This window comes from Pinus tabuliformis, chromosome J (assembly GCF_031772625.1).
Source record: "Pinus tabuliformis cultivar Carrire ecotype Pingquan chromosome J, CPIR1, whole genome shotgun sequence".
NCBI classification, from domain to species: Eukaryota; Viridiplantae; Streptophyta; class Pinopsida; order Pinales; family Pinaceae; genus Pinus; species Pinus tabuliformis.
In genome coordinates, this window is record NC_142295.1 from 1,057,276,686 (window position 1) to 1,057,299,246 (window position 22,561).

The window sequence follows — 22,561 nt, forward strand, 5'->3', positions numbered from 1 at the left end:
ATTTTTGTGAGTGTGGAAGACACTTGGTTTTACCACATTAAATAGAAGTATGAAAATGTTTCAATTTAACATCATAATTTTGCATTATGATTGTTATACTTCCAAAACTTTGTGATTTTGTAAAATGATTTGGTCACGAGAATATTAGCTATGAAACAACTAACTTAAAAAAGATGATTAATTGAAGGTTAATACAATCAAATTCAATGTGCCCATAAAATTAAAAACTAAGGTTTATGCTTTGCCCAATATTATTATTACATCTCTCTCAATCACCCTAGAATATCTGCAATGTAGCCCTTATTCAAATATAACATTTGATTCATACTTGTCAAAATTCAATAATTATACAACTTTATTTATATTTCGAAAAGTACAAAGCTTTACTTCGAAGCCAATTTTCTAGATTCAATATAAGTATTCAAGTTCGTTGAAATCCCTTTTTCCCGCATGATAGAAACTGTGAGCATATATCTTTCATTATGTAAAACCTGTTTCTTCAAAAATAATGTCACTCATGATGGTTGTTACTCATTTTGAATTAATTGGCACTTCTGTTCTACACATTTTGTTTAAGAATAATTTTATTCACTTCCTTCATGGTTAAGTTTTTGAAGATTTTTAATGTGCATGGTTCATTTTGTTTCGTGTTTGATTCGGTGATACATATTTTATTTGAAATTTTTGGTGGGATATTATAACTAGTAATTGCATCACATATTGCAAAGGAAACACTATAAGGCATAAATTCAAGAAGCATTGTGACATATAAATAATCATTGAAGATAAAAACTAGTAAACAAAATGCATTTCAAAAGTAGAAGATAAAGAGAAAACACTTACATTATGCCAAATAGACCGATCCTATAACTTTTCCAACATAGATTGACTCTTAATCTTGAAAGATGGTCTTTCAAGTTCCAATAGAAAATATTTGACAGATTTTGAAAAAATACAGGCAGTAGAATCAGATAAGATAAATAAAATAAGATTAATTCATGAACAATATGATGCCTATCTTTCCAAATCTAAATTTGCATCACAATGTCACAAATTTCAGACATTATTACATATTAGATGAAAATGAGCGAGACATCAACTCTCAATTATTCATAAATTTTGGTGTAAAATTTGCAACTTTGATGGGAAAATCTAGTGCAATGTGGTTCATGATGTTCAATGTCTCCAATGTTTCCTCAGAGAATATTATCTCTGAAATTGTAAAGAAACATTTTGAATTGCACTGACACTAGTAATAGACTATTTTAGTATTTTGCGTTGCCCCCTCAACAGTACAAGGTTTACATCTCATGGTGGCCAAAATTCTATTATGTATTATAACTTCTTGTATATACCATTGATTTATATTGACAATCACAACAAACCATTATAACAATTTACATGGTGACGGACCCTCTACATGGTTGAAGACATTGATTATTCACACAATCCAATGTACCACCAACCACTTATAACCAACTCAAAACTACCCAATAAGAAAAACAATAACAATGAACTATCCCTAATGCCAAGTGAAGTAATACAATGTGTAAAATATGAATTAGAAACAATAATTAAAAAAAGAAACAAAACAAAAAAAAAACAAAAACTTCAAAACTTGTAAAATGTGATTTAGAGACAACAACATAAAAAACTATGCTATTGATCACCTTGGCACATAAAACTTGATTGAACCAAATTGTCTAAAAAACATACAAATATTGTTAAAACAATAAACTCTAATTTACAAATCAAATAATAATATTTCACTTTTCTTCCTTATTTTGCCCACAGATTTCAGCCCTAATCAGGTGACCAACAAAGAAACTCTTCTTTGTTGAAGCCATAGACTTGAGCTTTCAACCACATAGCCTAACTGAACTAAAAAATAATTCTAGACATTTGTCCTTGATTTAAGCGCATCAATAACACTCCTATGGCATTTGAACTCAGAAACTCTATAGCTATTGGATTTGAAGCTCAAATTTGAATCTATCCTAGCCCCTTCGTTATATAAGAACGGGGGGACTCCAAACTCCGATTTGAAAATCATCTACGCTCCTCCCAATCAATGGCTGTAACGTTACGTGATAAAAAAATATGCTTGCATTGCGTGCTGATAAAATTCGTCATTGCATGGAGAAAGTCAACTAATTTCACATTTTGAATGTTGTGTCTTTATATTTTTACATTGTTATTACCACTAAATAAATAACCAACGACTAAGTCGATTTGTTTAGTTTAGTTAGATAGTTGTTGACAGATCATTTATTTCTTTTCTCTGGTACAACTTGTTTTAATTAATTGATAAAACTTAGACAGCGGGAAGGACACCGCTGTTGCGGATTGCTCGAACTTTCTAACCAACTAAGATTTATAAATATATGATATAGAGTTATATTAGCAATTGTTTCAAGAGGTACAAAGAGAGGTCGATAGGATTACTAAATTAGAATTGTTGAATTTTTGAAGAGTTAATTGGTTTATGGAAAATCTTGTTTTCTTGGACTATATCATTGTGCAATTACTCTACAGGAACACATTGAATGTCTTATTTCATTTTAGAGTAAGTAAATTACCCAAAATCAAGAGGTTAAGTTAATTACTCAAAATCAAGAAACCTCTATAAATGGCCAAGCATATACGAAAAATACATTTCATTCATATGCAATACCAAATCCATCTTTTCTTTTCTCTGAGTAAAATTTCAAAAGCATGAACACATGCCATTTCATATGCACAATAAACCCAACTTCTGAAATTTCAATGCTTGGATGCATCCCATTCAAAAAATATATCAAAAAAAGGAAAAACAAAAACATAGAACATTTAACAACTCTCGCTTTCAAATGCTCACGTTGCTTTGATGAAGAACTTTACTCACCTCCACATGCATGTTTCTTATGATATCATTTGCACTAGTGCTTCTGCTTCAAATATTTTTAACAAGATAAAGTGTTATGTCCCAAGTTCAAGCATTTCACATTAGAAGATTTTTGTCCATTATTAATATTCACATTAGAAGATGTTTGTCTATGATTAATAATACAAAACATGCAGGTCCACACAAAGAACCTAAGACTATTACATCATTTCACATTAGATGATGTTTGTCTATGCTTAATAGTACAAAACATGCAGATCCATACCAAGAACCTAAGACTATTACAACCTTCATTGAAAAGGGTAGATCTTTTTAAAATCAACAAAATTTGGTAACAATTTGCCCAGGTAAGGCGGAAATGATCCAGATTTGTAATTAGTTTTTTTCTGTTTAACTTTTTGTTCTTTTAATCTAATGCTTTGTGCTTCTTTGATAAGCATCGTGTTACTGATACAAAATTAGAAAGCAAATGATGTTCAGGTGCATGACATAAATTAAAAGAGCTTTCAGACCCATTACAGAAATTAAAAGAGCCTTAGAATTTCGCGAGTTTTCCTTTCTGTCAGAACCTTTACCTTTCACCAAACAAATATTTATGGGAATTGGGGAGGGAGTAGCCTTCTAATGCCTGCAAAAAATTATCTTCAGCTGTTTTTTTGATGATAGAAAACTGTGAGTATTGCAACAAAGACGACTGATCTTCCACTCTTGTTGAGCAGTGACAGCTATAACTGGGGCATAAAGAATTCTGATGTCATCCAGCTCAGCCTTGTTATTGCATTGTGGACATTACATGTTTACAGAAATAGAAAATTACAATCCCCAAGATTTGGTTGCAACAAAAACATAGAAACTTAATCTTTTTGAAAAACTTCATAGCCTTACCAGCGCATTTAACATCAAGATCATGGAAATCAACAATTGCGAGGTTGAATAATCTTACCTTGCCAATGTTATTCTCATGTAGCTAAAGCCACTTTCTAATACAAGACATGCCAAACATGTGTCCACAAGAAAGGGAGCTGCATTTTCATTTTTCAATTGTCAATCTTTGGACATTTGAAAGCTCTTATAAAATGAATAACTTTGATGCCAGGAAAAAGATAATTTATATGATTTCTCATAACAAGACAAAAACATCAAACTAACAGAAGATTAATAGTACTGACGGAAATTGGTCGTTTCACTCTTGAAGAAACAACTGAGGAAAGAGAGAATTGGGACAATTTGTCATGGAAAACAAAATCGACAGTGAACTCTTTCCCTAAACTCTACCGTAACTTCACCACAATAGGCTGTGTGACCAGAAAATCTGAGCCTTGCTTTGCAGCGAATCTTCCTTTAATTGTAAAAAGCATTTGCAACATAATGATTTTTTTATAATAGAAAGCTATTTTCAATTTTAAAAAGGACAAAATTATTTAGGCTCCTCTATTGGAGATTATGATGTTTCAGAATTATAATGGTTGACAAACTAGACATGAAAAAGGTGGATAATCTCTATTTTCATTTCTTTTGAGATACACATCAAATTATAAAGAACATAGATGTAAATTTCTTACAAGTTGAAAGCTCATACCTCCTGCAGAACTGTCTATGTTTTTATGACAATTTGTGGCTTCTACACATAACCAGCTTATACCAACGTTTCAGTAATTTTCTTTCCCAAAAGCATTAGAAGTACTGATTTCACTCATTATCAAGATTATATGTCGTATACATTATTTTAATGATTGAAAGTAGTGTTCAAGTCTTTGAATGTCAAAGAAAACATTGCTTGACTTTGCTAATAGTTTTGAGTCTTGACACAACAACAAGTAGAATGGCCTTTCTCAATGGCATTATTGCACATACCATATACGGTGATCCCCTGCAGTTGTCCACTCCTCCATACAAATAGAACAATGCAGAGCCTCAGCATCACTTGTAAGAAGTAAATGACTTCTCTGACTTGTGCTCTCATCTCCACTCATATGAGAACTTTTTCCCTTGTTACTGATTTGTTCACAAGGTTCCACTGTCGACTGTTGAGCATCTAGACTAATTACCAACATACACTGATCAGTTTTTAACTGATGTTTTACTTTCCATTGCTGCCTCGATTCTTTAGTCAGCTTTTGTTCTCCAAACATAGAGTTTTCTTCTTGTTTCAGTTCAGGAATAGTTGTCAAAGTAGAACGAACTTGAGCCGTTTCTTTCTCAGCTTCCATCTTGACAAATGTTTTTCTCTTTCTTTCTTCTCAAAGCTTCCTAACTTTTCTTGCAGAACTTGGACAGTTCCCCGCAAAGAACAAATAATGTTTTCTCTCTGTTTTATTGCTAAGTTCTTCTCCAGTTTCACCTGTTTCAAAGCCCTACCCCTTTCTACAAATGTTTTTGATATGTCAGCATTTTTCTCTTCTGCCTTTTTCTTTTCTTCAGTTACTTTTCTCAAGGCATCCACCGCTTTTTGTAGATAGTCCTCCCTTTCTTGCAGCTTCTTTTCCAATTTTTCCTTCTCACAGGCCACGTTATGCAAATCAACCTTCCCTCGATTTAGTGCACTCGCATATTTCATATTGTCATCGCTCAGCTTAATCAGTTCCCTCATATAATTAATGTTGCTATAATTCGGTATATGATCATTGAAACCCAAGAATACCCTTGTTGAGATTCCGTGATACATTTCAAAAATACCGAAGTTAGCAGCAGGTGGAACTGACTGCGAGAATGAGATGTTTGTTCTTGTAATGGGAAAATGTTGGGCAGTATTACTAATCCCAAGGCATTGAGTATTAAATTGATGCAACTGAGAATTAGAAGTTTCGGTTACACTGCTCGAAAACATATTCCAGTTGTTTACAATTCCATGACTCTGTGGTGGAATAACCCTGCCCTCTTCGAATTGAGACCGTTGACAACTGAGTTCCGTCTCCAGGCGAAACGAAAAATTCTTTGCAAATTCAGGAATACATGGCACCGATTCTAAACATTCCAAATAAGGTAAGAGATAGGTCTCTAGTTGCCCATGAGAAGCCTGCACATGATATTGGTAGGGAATGGGGCAAATTACATTTCCATCTTGATTTCTAACCCTGGCCACATTTGAAGCATCAATTAAAAGCGTATTTGCACTACCATAGTCTCCCAGATCTTCCCACACTCTAGTCAAATTCTTATAACATCCATGAACTGCATTGCCCTGTCGGTTGATCCTCAATGGAATAAGAAAGAATCCTACCAGAACTACTACCTCCTCAAAAAATAAACCTCGGCGAACCACCTCAAAAAATTTCATCCTTTCAGAAATATAGGCAGACCAGTTGGTGACATTTCCATTCATGCCTTGTTCAATTGCATCGAGAAATCCAGGGTTGCAATAAGAAACACTCGGCATTCCCGACAGATGCTCCATAACCAGAGAAGTTACATACAGGTCGCCGCCATGTTTTTCTTCACGTTGCGTTTGAGGGCGGGCAGAACGGGGGCGATGTCGGTCAAGACCACGTCGAGGCCGAGCGGGCCAGGCCCATTCCGGCGACGCCGCAGCCAGTCCCGAGTTCGATTCCGCGTTTGGTCTTGAATTGGAAGATTTGGGCGTATACGGGGTTGGGGTGAGTAGGCAGCTTTTCACGAATTTGACGACGACGAGAAAGCAGCGCCAGACGGAGGTGCAAACACAGCAACAACAACGACGGCATATCAAAGAAACGATTAACTCTCAGGCCAAGAGTGACATAAAAGAATGAGAAAAAGCAGTGAAAATATTTTTAGAGTGATATAAAAGAATGGAAAAAAGTAATAAAAATATCTTGGCATGCTACTGATTGTACAGTAAAAGTAAAAATATGTTGCCATGTCACTGATTGCACAGTAAAACTAAGAACCGTAATAGCCGTTCAGTAGAATTAAGAGGTGAAAAAAAGACAACTCAACGCATATTTGAATAAAACAATCACACTTCAAATCAATAGTTCAAAGTGCACGAAGCAAGGTAAAAGTCAAATCGAAGCAAGGTAAAAGTGTTGACTAAAAAGTTGATATTTATTTATTTTCTCTTATACAACTTGTTTTAATTAATGAAAAAACTTAGACAGCGAGAAGGACACGGCCGTTCATTGTATATTGTAACCAACCAAGATTTATAAATAAATGATATAGAGTAATAATTATATTAATGCTAGAATGAAGTAGATCAGTCCACGATGGTGCTGCAGCGTGAATGAAGTAGATCAGTCCAGTTCATTGCGTATTGCTCGTCGGCTTTGAGGTCAATCTGGTTTTTTATTGCAAACTTGGTTTCACGATTTTGATTCCTGTTCACGATATCCAGTCTGGGGAAAGATTCCAAACCTACCCATCCTTTTGATGCAACAGGACATCTTAACTGAAGTAGGAAACTTGTTAAGCCACTCAGACTTGAAAAGCGTACTGTCACATTTGCACACAGGCAGGCACGCCACGGAGGATCAATTTTAACTCGACTGCGATAACCAATGAGGAGTACTCACAAAAATATGACCTTGCCACTTTGTCGTGCACGATGGTTGCTCTGAAGGCCCTTTCATCGGCATCATAGTTCATCAACCGTCTTTAACTGATAGTATACATGAAGTGGGCACATGCGACTAAGGAGCATGAATATTTGAAGGATAGTTCCAAGCGACTAATAAGTTATCACATTTTGTTTTTATATTTGCATTTCGAAGAATTTGTTGAAATATGATGCTAATTTATATATCGTTGAAATATGATGCTAATTTATATATAGTTCATCAACCGTCTTTAACTGATAGTATACAAGTGGGCACATGCGACTAAGGAGCATGAATATTTGAAGGATAGTTCACATTTTGTTTTTATATTTGCATTTCGAAGAATTTGTTGAAATATGATGCTAATTTATATATCGTTAACAAAAATTTCAAATGGAAGGTAACAAGATGTAATGCATTTCACAGGACAACTTATTTTGGAGTTGTTATTGTGAATCTTTGACGTGGCTCTCTTTAGATGTGAAATGAAAAGAAAGTCTTAATATTTAAAATGTAATAAAAGTACAACTCCAAACAATCATAATTTGATGCATTAGCTTAAAAATATTTTCTTAAATACACGAACTTCATGTTTTTGTAAACTGGTTTTCCTAAAAGGAAATACACCCCATGAAGTGATGACCGAGAATAAAATCATGCATTGTAGACCTGAAGATTCAAGCTGAGAATTTGTGCTGTTATCTGGCACCCAATTCCACTACTCCCAGACACCAGCCGTTCGATCCCAAATTGGATCCTTTACTAGGATGCTAGAGTTTGAAAGAAGGAAGAATGACTGGAATTGTAGTTTTGTTGTGCTTCATGCCATTGTGCACAGGCGGATGATTCAGTCTCCAAATAAATGGAACAAACTTATAAGTGGGAGAGGTTGGATCCGAGAGGGAAGTAGAAAGTGGGTATTGGAGCTTTCTTGCTCTTTGCGCCCTCCTCTTTCTTCCTCTCCTTCCCTTTACACGATTCCGTTGGCAGATAAGAAGAAGAATTCACCCTGCATCGTCATGTTCATCAAATTCAAACTGATAAACGCGCTATGCTGCAAAAACGATATACATGTTATATTTATATTTAGAAAAGAGAAAAGGTTTGCTTGGATTTTCTATGAGCCGCCTCATAGAAATTCCATCGAAACTCCTATTATAACCCGTTTCTTATTTAAAAAAAATGACATGTGGATGATTGTGACTCATTTTGAATTTCGTCGATAGAAGTTGGCTTTTTCACGTTGTGACTTCTGTTTTGCACGTTCTGTTTCGCAGCTATTTTATTCACTTCCTTCATGGTTAAGTCTAAGAAGATTTTTAGTTTTGCACGTTCTGTTTAGCAACTATTTTATTCATTTCCTTCATGGTTAAGTCTAAGAAGATTTTTAGTTTGAATGGTCTATTTATTTTATTCACTTCCTTCATGGTTAAGTCTAAGAAGATTTTTAGTTTGAATAGTCTATTTTTTTCATAGTTCAATATATTTTTTATTTAAAAACCTCTATTATTGTTTTATTATTAGAGGGAGCCTTTGGACATGGTTAATGAGGACTGGGCCAGGGGCTTTTTCTCGTTTCCAAAACATTGACTTGATAAATATAAGAATTTACCTTTTCCCGATAGGACTTTTTAAAGGATGACAGAGCATTTCAAGGATTCTCGCTTTAACCATCTTACATCAAATCTGTATCTCATGCCTTTGGTGTTGATCCCAAAAATAGGGAATGAATCATCAACCTTATAAAGTAAGTGATTTTATTAGGTCTAAGGATTGTGTTCCCTTTGAATTGAATCACCACATGGGTGGGAGAGTTAAGTAGTTCACTTTTTTATCGTTCTTTTTATGTATAAATGGTTTTAATCTAAATTTTTAAAAGTTTCTTTAATTTTTTAAAAGTTTGAGGTTAATCAAAACTTATATAAAATTATTGACGATTTAGAATAGTTTATGTATATTATTAATTAGGTTTATGTATTTGGGTAGTGATAATATAGGAGTTTTATTGGGTATTAAAGAATTTGTTAAAGCATTATGGATTAATAGAAGGTCATAGTTTGTAAGGGGTTATTGAGAAAAAAGTGAAATAGATAATGTATTTAAAAAAGAAATAGGACAATTCAAGTCGTGATTAGTGAAGATTTTGTAATGATTATGTTATTAAATGTTTGTCTATCAAGTAATGTTATTATGCAAATTTTGCCACAATCCATGCCCACCACCAACAAAATCCTCATCCCTTCAAATATCATACTAAACTTAGAGGCCACACTATTAGATTTGATTAATAAATTAGAAGATATTTTTTAGATGCACCCACGAGCCTTGGTTTTGTCCCAGGATGTGAATGTTGAGTCAATTTCCCATTAGCTTCCTTTCTATCCCATTAGTTTAAGTTGTAATTAAAATGTAGTCATATATGCATGGGTGAATTTTAAAATTAGGGAGAAAAATGGGAACTTCAATTTTTCACCAACACCCTAATGGTCTAATTACAAAACCTAAAGGAGATATAGACCTAGCTAAGAAACCATACATGTGTCAAATTATTTTACCAACCCTATCATTAGTGGATATGTTTGGGAGGAATGATGATCAATGTTAGAGGACTACATGAGGATGGTTTCTAGAGTAGTGTGAGATAAATAAAATATCTAGGGCTCTATGTAAATGGTTGTAGTGAACAAACATATTTGTGCTACCACATGCATAATGAGGGAAGAGATGGAATGTCAGTTAAGCATACACACACTCCTAAAAGAATAAAAAGAGTAAAGTTGCCACTTAATTTTGAGACTAAATAAAGAAACCATATGTTAAAGCATACTTAACTATTTAAGAAGAACCCTCTAGAGTTTTTGTTTTTATATCTGTCACAACTAATTATTACTTTCTTCCTCATTACAAAAGTGGTGTTAATAATAGCATCCTTCTTTTGGAAGGTTAAAATAAAAACCTTTTGTAACCATGGCCTCAACAATCTCTTAAGGTCACTAATAAAAACCTTAAAATAAATTCCTAAATTAAAAAGACCAACCCTATCATTGGTGGATATGCTTGGGAGGAATGATGGTCAATGTTAGAGGACAACATGTGGATGGTTTCTAGATTACTGTGCGATAAAGAAAATAGCTAAGGCTATATGTAAATGGTTGTAGTGAATGAACATATTTATGCTACTGCATGCATCATGAAGGTTGGGATGGAATGTTAATTAAACATACATACACTCCTAAAAGAAGAAAAATAGTTAAGTTGCCTCTCAATTTTGAGACTAAATAAAGAAACCATAGGTTAAAGCATACGTATTTAACAAGAACCCTCTCGAGTTTGTGTCTTTATATATGTCACATCATTAATTATTACTTTTACACTAATTACAAAACTGGTGTTAATAATAGCATCCTTCTTTTAGAAAGTTAAAATAAAAAATATTTACAACCATAGCTTCAATAATCTCATAATGTCGCAAATAAAAATCTTAAAATAAATTCTCAAATCAAAAAGTAGCACTAATAATATCAATCATTTTTTTTTTTGAAGTTAAGGGCCTAAGAACCAATAACAATGCAAACAATATTTTAAATTCAACCCCAAAATCTAAAATTTATGGTCCGAGTAACAATCCATTTTTCCAGTTAACCTTTATTATTCAATATGTTTATATTTTTTCAAACCTAAAATTTAGAATTATTTTCCTTCTCTAAAATTTTTTATGACTATGTTATAATGTGGTTTTAATTTTTCTTTCCATAAGTATTATTCAAAACTTATTCAAAATTCTCTTTTGAAGAGAAACAGTAACACTTTTGTTTTTTTGAAGTGTGATACATAAGCTTATTTTCAATTAAGTTTTTATTACTGAAATTTTCATGTATGTATATTATGTTGTATTAATTTATTTTTGAATATTTTTTTGTTTAGAGACATGTATTTTACAATTTCTTATAAGAGATGTCAATAAAAAATTTATGCTCAATTATAAATTGGCATGAATTGGCATGTATTTGTTTCAAAATATTTTTATAATGTTTATTTATATCAATTTTTTGAGGCATGTATCTGTTTCAAAATACTTTTATAATGTTTATTTATATCTATCTTTTGAATATGTACAAAATTTTAATGAAATGATTATAAAGATAAATATAAAAACAAATCATGTTTCTTCTAACCTTTTCTGTAATAGGGGAAAGACAATAGTTGTATGATGCTCCAATCGTACATTTGTTTCTTCTTCATAATCATTTGATCTTAACTAGTTTTCTATTCCCTTGTAACCAAAGGAGAGGGATATGAGGCGTTATTTTTTAGGGCTTCAACAAAAGACAAGGATTTGACAAACTCCTAGTGAGCCTGCACTTATGTTCCACTTTTTATTCATTTCCAATAATTGATTATCACTCGGATTCCTCTACTTCTCTGAGTGAGCCTACACTTATGGTGCCACTTTTTATTCCTTTTTATCACTTGATTCTCACTTATATTCCTCTACTTCCACTTCTTTTGCCTCTAAGACCTTTACATATTATTTATCTCCCTCTTTTAGTACTACTTTTCTTCTTGGGCATTGGCCACTAGATCCTTAGGGGATGAAAATTCCTCCACTTGTTTGGATTTGTCTTGAACATATGTTCCTTACTTGACTACAACTTTGAAAAAGATTGCTCTTCTAGGTTTTCTAAAGAGTTTTTTTTCATTAGGGGAACTTTGAGCTCTAAAATGAACCTTCTATGGAAAATAATAATTAAAATAATAAAATAAGACAAATGAATTTTTAAAGAAAAATAAAGGAAATGACATTTTTCTTTGTATTTTCGGCTTGTCTCCTTGTAGGTTCACTCAAAATTAAATAGTAGACAACCATTGGAAGTGGAATTAAATTCCACATCCAATGACTACCCACTCTGCATACTTCAGAGTAGATCCACATTGAAAAATTTTGAAAATAAATGAAAACGGTGTCTCTGATTGGGTACTCGTTGGATGTGCAATTTAATTATGCAACCAGCATGTTTTAGCTCTTAAAATTTGAGTGAACCACAAGTAGAATAGCCAAAATATTAGGTTTCTTATTTTCCCTCCAAAATATTTTCCCTTGGGGATGACATCACCATTTTGAATCCTATTGGTTCTTTTAAAGTTAATTTTGTTAGTACATTATTGTTTTGAGGGTCATTTTTAACCTCAAAATTTCCCTAATGGAGCATGAAAAACCATGTGGTTGAATGTGATCTAGGTATAATGTACCACTTGATGTTGACTCAGTCCATTTAGGTTTATTTGTAAAGCTCCTAACAACCAATTATCTAATTCCCACTCCATTCATATTCTTGTACAAGAATATAGATTCCCTTCGAGTTTTTCTCTCTATATATAGTGACTATGTTTTTTTTCCAAATTCTTTTATGGAGCCATAATTATAATAACTCAGTGGAAGGTGAGCTTATTTGATTCACACTACAACTATTGTAATCTCTTATTCAAGGTTAAAGTTGAGGGTCCACTAAGAGAGATATATTCCCTTAAAAATATGAAGTATGGACCAAACATGAAAATACCATCTCTTTTTTCCTTGCTTTAAAGACAAAACATGTAATAACCATGACCAAAAGAAATGGGTTTCTCTATCCTTTTATCTTCAATGGATAATTAATCAATTATACAATTAATTAATGAAATAATTTTTTCACTTATTATCTAGTCATATTTTTCAATCCTAGACTAAATTAGTCATTTAAGTTAGTTGCTTTTAGTTTAGTAACTTATTAGCTAGTTGTATATTTTATCCCTAGACTAAATTAGTCGTTTAAGTTAGTCATTTTTAGTTTGGTCACTTAAAATTGCTCAATTTTAGTAGTAATTCACTTGAAATAATTGTGATGACTAACATCTTTAGTCACGTAGTCATTAATTTCATCATTTTCTACTAGTGAATGGAGCATGAAAAACCATGTACTTGAATGTGATCTAGGTATAATCTGCCACTTGATGTTGTGTTAGGCGGATATAATACTAGTGATTCCCCCATTATTATTTTCATTGTATCCCTTATTGTTATTATTGTGCCCCTATTGTCCCCATATTGTTATTAGTATGCCCCATAGGAACCCACTATTATTATTTTTGTGCCCTTATGTTATTACTGTTATGTCGGCTTGATTATATTGTGACCCCTTAGACTCCTATATATAGAAGGGAGGTTTAGTCATTTGTACCATCAAAGAATTGTTCATTTGTGTAATGTAAAGGAGGTTTCCCCCTCGAAGAGGTTGAATTCTAAGGCATTGATCTATCTTTTCTATCCTTTTGTGAGCTGGTTCCTAACATGTTGACTCCACCCATTTAGGTTTATTTGCAAAGCTTCTACAACCCATTATCCAAATCCCATTCCATGCATATTCTTGTACAAGAATATAGATTCCCTTGGAGTTTTTCTCTATCTATACAATGAATATGTTTTTTTTTCCAAATTCTTTTATGGAGCCATCATTATAGTAACTCAGTGGAAGGTGAGGCAATTTGATTCACATTTCAAGTATTGTAATCTCCTATTCGAGGTTAAAGTCGAGGGTCCACTGAGAGAGATATATTACCCTAGAAATGTGAAGTATGGATGAGACGTGAAAATCACATCTCTTTTTTCCTTGTTTTAAAGACAAAAAATGTAATAACCATTACCAAAAGCAATGGGTTCCTCTATCCTTTTAACTTCAATGGCTAATTCTTTGTCGTCCATGGTTCCACAACTTTTGGATTGCACGAAAGACTTGTAAATTTTTCAACCAAATCCCTATTAAAGAGGACAATGTCTTTCTTTTTTGGCTTTAGAGATGGAAGATCTAGGTGACGGATATCTTCTAGAGTTTTGATAAAATGTTGCAATTAATGGTATCTTTGTTTTCATGGATTTTGGGACTAAACAAGGGAATTCATGCATGTATATATGCCATGGTTAGATGCTTATCTCATGAATAATATGATGAAAAAATTTCTTAGTATATTAGTGCCAAAGGAAATTCCATGGGATTCGAATGTTTAACTTCACAAATTGTTAACTTTTCTTCTATAGCTAGAGAATGGAGCTCTTCTATAATAGAACAATTACAAAAGAAATTCAATCGGATCTAACCTTCATACTTAGATTGCACCAACTCAATTGTAGTGACTATAACTCCTTCACACGGGGAATAATTATGGAATTAGGATAGTTGGATAATGTAAACCCTAGCCACTATAAGCTCTCAACGACATTGAACATTTCATAAGTTTATGTGTCATAAGAGAAACCTATTTTCCTCTTTCATGGACCAAACTGAAAAAAAAAAAAAACCATTAATTTTAGTTAGAATATTTGATGAAGGAAAATCAATTGCTAATCACAATTATGGGTAATCATGTCGAAGGAATCAACTTGATTTGAACTTGTGATTTATGTCCTCCTAGTTAGCAACATGACTTCAAAATATGATTTAGTTGATTGGCTATTTCATTGTTGTTGTTGTAAATTCAAGAATAGAACATTATTGGATCTCCCCCTTCTTCCTTCTTCCTAAAATATTGAGGTCGACAACAACTCAATTACTAGAAAATAACTTTGGTTTATTAAACCTTGAGATTTTTTTCAAGAATTTTGTTTTATTTGGAATATATATATATATATATATATATATAGTAAATAACTCAGGATTCAACTCAATCACTCAAACCATCTGCATATATCATGTTTATATGGGGAGGCCATGGTTTCAAATATGTTTAAATTCCTTACAGTTAGCAACCACTTTTGTGATTGGAGTTAAGCTACCTTCCATCCAAATAATATGGTGACGCGGTGGAGATCCCTTGAGGTTTCTCTTGGAAAAAAATCCCTAAGGGTTAGTTTAATCAATTGAAGTATTCACCTAATACATCTTAACAATTGGCAGGTCATATGTTCAAATTTGATTAAGTCCCTCTACATGATCAACCACTATTATGGTTGTTAGTTGAGTTATTTTCCATCTATATACTCAAGAAGAGGTTGGAGTCCCTTGAAGGTTTCTTGGAAAAGAATTCATAAGGTTGATCTCAATTAGCTAAGCTATTCACCTAATTCATGTTACTCATTGCGAGGCCATAGTTTCAAATCTGATAGATTCCCTTTAACTTACCAACCACTATTATAGTTAACAATTTATATGCTAGCAGTCTTGATTTTGTAAGAATTTGTCAGGTGGGGTGGTGCATCTCACAATATTTTCCTTTGAATATAACAACATTAACAAAAATAAAACAACTAATTAATTGAATCATTTTCCTAAGGGATTCTATTGATGGGGAGAACATAGGTCATATTTAAAAATGAAGTCAAGTCTCTGAGGACTACTAGCCATTATTGTTATTAATGTTTGAGTGCGTGCATGTTTGCACATACAAACACATTACAATATAAACTAGTGGGTTGGGTCAATCTATTTGGTTGGATTTCTTGAAGAAAAAGTTCACCATGAGGTCTTTGGTTATAGTCTAGTTGAGGTTCAAATTTCGTTGAGTCTCATTGGGTTACTAATCCTTATTGTCGATGGTGCTCGAGCAAAGTTGACCATTTCCATGGTGAATTTGCATGAAAGATAAGGCATTGATGGATTAGAACCCACCATACCTATTGATGAGAAAACCATCAGTGGAATGGTCTGTAATTCTTAATGATAAATATAATCCACCAAGACATGCAAATTATGAATGGTTCCCCTTAATGTCTATATTTATTTTGGTCATCTAACCATTTATAATGTTGTTATTTCTCCAACTATCCCTATGACTAATATTTTCATTATGTTTCGATTAATCCCTTAGGATATGGAATTTTGAATTTTCAGATATATCCCTTAAAATATTATAAAAGATATGTATGAAATCTAGTTATTAAAGAAATAAAAAAAGTTACTTTTTTTTTATATGGTTTTGTAAATATTATTTTTCTTAAAATTGTTTTCTCTTTTAATTGTTATATAGACACACACACACACACATGATTTATAGACACACACACACACACACACATGATTTATAGACACACACACACATGATTTAAATCATGTGTGTGTGTGTCTATATAACAATTAAAAGAGAAAACAATTTTAAGAAAAATAATAATTACAAAACCATATTAAAAAAGGTATCTTTTTTTATTTCTTTAATAACTAGACTTTACAACATATCTTTTATTTCACTAATATATCAATATGTGAATTGTAATTTCTTAACAAGTTAATACCTATCAAAAATATTAACAAGCACATATTGATATCTTCTATCTCAAGTCAATATACTAAATTGAAACTATCATATCAAAATATCAATAAATAGTTCTTTAAACATTATTTTCTATAGCATTTACCAAGGTGGTGTTTTCTAGGAATATATTTTGTTGATTTAACATGAGCTTGCTAATTTGAAAGATGGAATAATATCTTGTTAATTTACAAAATAATTATAAACTATCAAGGTCACAAATGTGGATGAGAACAATATTATTGAAAAGATTTGAAAGATGGAATAATATCTATGTAAATTTTCAAAATAACTGTAAATTATCGTGGTCACAAATGTGGATGAGAACAATATTATTTAAAGGGGTGTTTCTATTTTGGTTGGTGTGGTGGCGAAAATGTTATTATTATCTTGATACATTGAACTCAAAAGCATGTTACATTAAACATATATGCTAGAAATGGTGAATGGAAATATATTCCATTAACTAAAAAGTTAATGGATAAAAAATGTGAAAGCCATAACGTGGCTAGTCCCTACCATGTTTTAGAAACATTATGGAGAGATATTTGCAATGGCTCCAACCCTTCGCTCATTAACAAGTCATCATGCAACCCACTCATTACGTGAGTCATCATGCAGCCCACCACACCCTCGAACGCCACCATGCTCTCTTGGATTTTCAACTAGGTCACACAACCACCAAGTTACTCTCATAACTCCACCTATTAAGAATGTCAAACAATTCAGGGCCATAGATAAGATTCCAAAAAAAATTGAAGCTTCATATAATAGCCATATCCTCTTATGCATTAATAACTATTATCTCTGCACACATATAGTCTAAGAGATCCAAAGATGCAAATAAGAGGTTGATTGAATTGAAGGCTCTAGGTCACAAATTGAATATAGATGTTTGTAATTATCTATTGTGGAGTCTTTCTTGAGATGGGCAACGTATTATGAAATGAGGTCTGGTAGAATTCCAGTGAATGTTGTTATATTTGGGATTTTTATTGGGATTTTTTTGTAGGTCAGGGGACCTAAGGATTGCTCTAGATAGGGTAAATGAAATTAAGCAAAATACATCTTTTCCAGGCTCAATTATAGCAACATTGGTGATCAATGGGCTCTGCTAGGGCACTAGAATTGAACAAGATTTCTCGGTGTTGGAGGAACTGAGGGAAAGAAGCTGCAAACCTGATTTCATTACCTATTACATTGTGACTGAAGGTCTGACTGAAGCTCTTCGCGTGGCAGATAGATTGGATGAATTCACCAGATTTTGAAACATAAAAGGGAACATACTATTGCGCCTCAATTCTGAGTATAGGGATTACATATTTGCACTCATTTCAGCCCAGAAAATTAAGGAGGCGATTAATTTGGCACAATCAATAAGAAATTATGGTTTTCCTCTCAAGAAAGATGTTTCTAATATAAAATTCTCCATACCTTCTAGGAAAAAATTTCTTTCCTGTGTTCTATCTCCGGGGTATTTTAGTTTCAGAGATAGTTCTATCTAGTTGAAGATTATAACTATTGTTCAATTAGTTTAGAACTGAAGTTTATTCTTGTGCATTTACTGCTTATTACACTGTTGTACTACATTTTTACCTCATTTATTTCTATTTCCGTAGAAAATTAGTTGTACTAAACTGCTATTGCAAACCATAAACTATAGTTTTAAAGTAAGTTCCCTCTACTCAGGAGGGCTAATTAAGTCTTATTATAATATTTCAACCCTAGCAATTTAAGTAGTTTTATATATGACAATAAATAAAATTAGCAATTGCACTGAGAGGTGCAAAGGAACGCTGAAAGGAGGAGCCGAGAATGTGGAAGGAAACTATATCCTTGTGCTACATGCTAGGGTACATCATCAATGTCACCTTATGGGGTGCACAATGCCACACTGAAGGGAAAAAACTTTCTAACCTCTAGACCTAGGAACCACTGCAATCCTTGCAATAAAAAAGGGTTGTGTCAATGGATGTGATCTCTACTTGATTCTTAATTTTCTATATAAAATAGTCAGTGGTTTTCACTTCTAGAGGTTTGATCTCTCTCAAGGCTTGATGGATCCTTGAGTCTTACTTTTCTATATAAAAGAGTCAGTGGTTTTCACTTCTAGAGGTTTGATCCCTCTCAAGGCTTGATAAATCCGAAGTTAAACTGGATCTAAGCTAGTGAGAGACCAATCATACACACGTAACTTGTTATGATATTTTTTTGATATAATATAGCATTTAGTCTACCTAATTCATACAACCAAAAAAATAAATTAAAATTTATATTTTTAATTTGTTTATTTTTTATTAAAAAATAAAACTAAAACTCTAATTATCTGAATTCCAAAAACATTATAGAAATTAACAAATACCATAGGCTATCAAAGAATAACATATTGCCAAAGGTAGTTTTTTCATTTTTCATTATTTTTCCTTTCTCAAGCTAGTTAGAACTCAATTTGTTTCTTTTGGAACATGTTTTAGTTTTGATTTATGGCTTGAGCTTAGGCACCCAAGTTCTCACCATGGGTTGGAAGGTATGCACATGCCTAGACAGAGTTAGTCCATGTTACTTTATTTTAGCCATGACCATGTTTATTAGTTTAGTTTTCCTCAGATTTTCGTAACATTTCTTGTTATCCAATATATCTTGTGTTTGTGTACGTGCACAGTGCCATTTTTTGGGGGTGGAAGGGGCGATCCAGAGCTGCAGGGGGATGTGAAACTGACAACTCGATGCTTTTCCGAAGGTAGAATTTTTTGGTACCCTTGAGAATATATTTTAGTGGCTCAAGTTTGACGAATTTTCTGAGATTGCATGAAGGCTTAACGGTCCATTTTCAATTTATGGCCTTTGAAATTCTTCTTACTGACATCTTTTGATCTGTGTTGTTTTTAACATTTCCCCGTTTTTTCTCTCAGTGAGCATAAAGCCCAAAACGTAAGATCAAAGTTTCTGATCACAGGAAGAATCCTAGGAATTCGATATGAATAAGATGAAGTATTAGAATCGGAACATTAAGTAACACCCTTGAAGAAGGTGAACACATAGTTGGGCGTTGTTCCTAAATGGAGCTATCCTGAAAAGAGATTGACCATGGTGGAGAAAATTTGTGTGCAAGATGCCAGCGAGAAGCAAGTAACAAAGACTAGATTAGAGAAGATATTGTGCCGTTGTGGAAACATCATTTTTAGGTTCATCTTTTCTGCCTCTAGATCAGAATATTTGGGATTTCTACAAGAATTGAAAAAGTCAGGTCTTTCTGAATCCTGTTTTCTTTTAGAATACAGCTATGCCCTGCACAAAATCACTTCTAAATATTTCATCTAGTTGATCAAATCATAATTCAAGAGGCTTATATTTCCACTCTGCAGAGGACTTGTGCAAGGTGGACAAAGAGAAACTCTTAGATGAACAAGCTCTATGACTAAGATCTAGTTTTTGTTATGCATACAGCCTCTCAATATCGATGTAGTAAACACGCCTTAGTTTGCATATTCCTTGATAGTATTGATAGTGATAAGAAAGAAAACCACGCCAACCAGGGCTCTGCTGCAAAAATAAAACTAGCCAACTGGTTACGTAACCAGAAAGTTTTTCTCCCATTACATGGATAGTGTTTCCTTCAAGTGATTTTAAGACTGTATGAAATAGACAGGAATGAGCTTTTGGTATTAGTTTATTGTTTCCATAGAAGAAACATTGTAGATTAAGGGGCACATAGCTTATAGTGTGATAATTGACTGTTCAACAATATTGTTGATTAGGACAAATACATCTTTCTAATGATGACTAGGAAGATAAATTTTCCAAACCTTTTCTATTCGCAAAAGCATTGATAAATGATTAAAGTTTGCTTCAAAGGAAGTCATAATATCTGATTCTGAGAAACAACTGGAAATATTATACTTGAAAGACACACTGCTTGCTTACATGATAGATGGCAATGACAAGTTTATTATGCATATATTCCGGCCATTGATTAACTGCTTTATCTTCTGTTCCAACTTGTTCTTCTATGGTTTTACAAATAGGTCAACTATGCTTTGTTTTTATAATATGAGAGAAATAATGATATGATAAACACATACATATACATAGCATCAACACACAAACTTTACATATCATGATTTATTATGGAAAATCTCAATAGGAGAAAAACTAGTCTAATAATAAGGCATAAACACAGTCATACCTTGACTTAAAAGCAATTAAGCTAGTCAATGTCCTGGACAACCAAATGAGCCTTTTGTTCAACTCAAACACATTAATGGAGAATCCCCCAATTTTTTAAATGCTTCATTACATATAATCCATGGACTTTAATACCACTGACCACCATAACCATGTACCTAAAACCACCACTATCAAAAATGCTAAGTTGTGACCTGGGGTGGGCTTTGTGCACGTTCGTGTAGCTCGTTTGCCCGACTCTCCCTTGTGCCTTGGTTTCAGTTGTATGTGGGTGCCCATGTAAGCTCGTTCAGGTGAGACGTTTGAGGGCGCCTGTGTAAACTCAATCGGGCAGGTCGTTTGAGGGCAGCCATGTAAAGTCGTTCAGGCATCCATGTAAAATCGTTCGAGCAGGTCGTTCCAGGGCGCCCGTGCAAACTCGTTCGGGCGGGCCATTTGAGGGCATTCGTGTAAACTCATTCGAGCGGGTTAACCAACACCACGACCATACAGGTGCACACGGCCCGCCCCAAGGGCGCACGCTTCATTCCTCAACCACCGCAATGACAAACCAACTGGCAGTAATCCACTCGTGCTTGTGACAATGCAACAGCCCGTGTTGGTTTGCACCTCAAGTCAAGTGGCGGACCAACGTGAGCCGTTCCATATCTGACTAAGACGCATCGACAACCTCCATCCACTTCCCTCCTAGCAATTTCAAGCACTCTTTAACTCTCTTTTCAAAGTCCTTTCCATCTTTCCCTCGTGATACTTGTTCGCTATCCCTCTCTCACTCGTATTTAGCCTTGGACGGAATTTACCACCCAATTAGCGCTGCATTCCCAAACAACCCGACTAGCTGACAACACCTCGTGATGCGGCAGGGTCCCGGCTGGATGAGGCTATCACCCTCTCAGGCGCCCCCTTCCAAGGGACTTGGCCCAGTTCTGCCGCTGAGGACGCTTCTAAAGACTACAATTCAGGCAATGCTGCCACCCTATTTTCTTGTTGGGGTCTTCCTGGTTCGCTCACCGCTACTAGGGGAATCCTTGTAAGTTTCTTTTCCTCCGCTTAATTATATGCTTAAACTCAGTGGGTGTTCTCACCTGCACTGAGGTCGCAAGTTGGAGCTAAATCCACCCTACCCGACGGGAGGGCAAGAGAGAGCAAAGCAAGTTCGAGCGATGCCACAAAAAGCCCATATCAACTAATGCCGACTGCCCATCCAAGGGGACAAGATCACCGCTCGGCGATGCACGCCACAAAACATCACTTGAGGTATTTCAGCCAACCGCACTGCATTGGGCACGGACGACCAGCTCCGCTGCTCCCTAACATATTACAGGGAGCGCGTTTGAATGGGATGTGACGCCTAGACAGACGTGCGCTCGACCGAGGCCTCGGTTGCAAATTGCGTTCAAAAACTCGATTATTCACGAGATTATGCAATTCACACTAAGTATCGCATTTCGCTACGTTCTTCATCGTAACAAGAGCCAAGATATCCGTTGCCGAGAGTAATTTCCATGTATTACCGAAAAATCCGCCACAGCACTGAATAGGGGCACCCCCCACGACAAATGTAAGGTTAAGGGCCAAAAGGAGGAAAGGAAGAAAAACACATGAAAGAAAGAGAAATAAAGGTGTCTACCCCCTCACAGGAGGAGGTTCAAAGAGAGAACAATCTTCCTGAGCCCCATGCCCTCACAAAAAGGGGGTAAAT

General features: G+C 34.1%; 1 non-coding gene across 1 annotated transcript; it reads right to left on the reverse strand.

Annotated features, from left to right (window-relative positions):
• Positions 1 to 22,204: 22,204 nt before the first annotated feature.
• On the reverse strand, positions 22,205 to 22,358 carry LOC149230606 (5.8S ribosomal RNA). Its single transcript, XR_016248513.1, has one exon. It is a non-coding gene; the product is annotated as a 5.8S ribosomal RNA (ribosomal RNA).
• Positions 22,359 to 22,561: the final 203 nt, after the last annotated feature.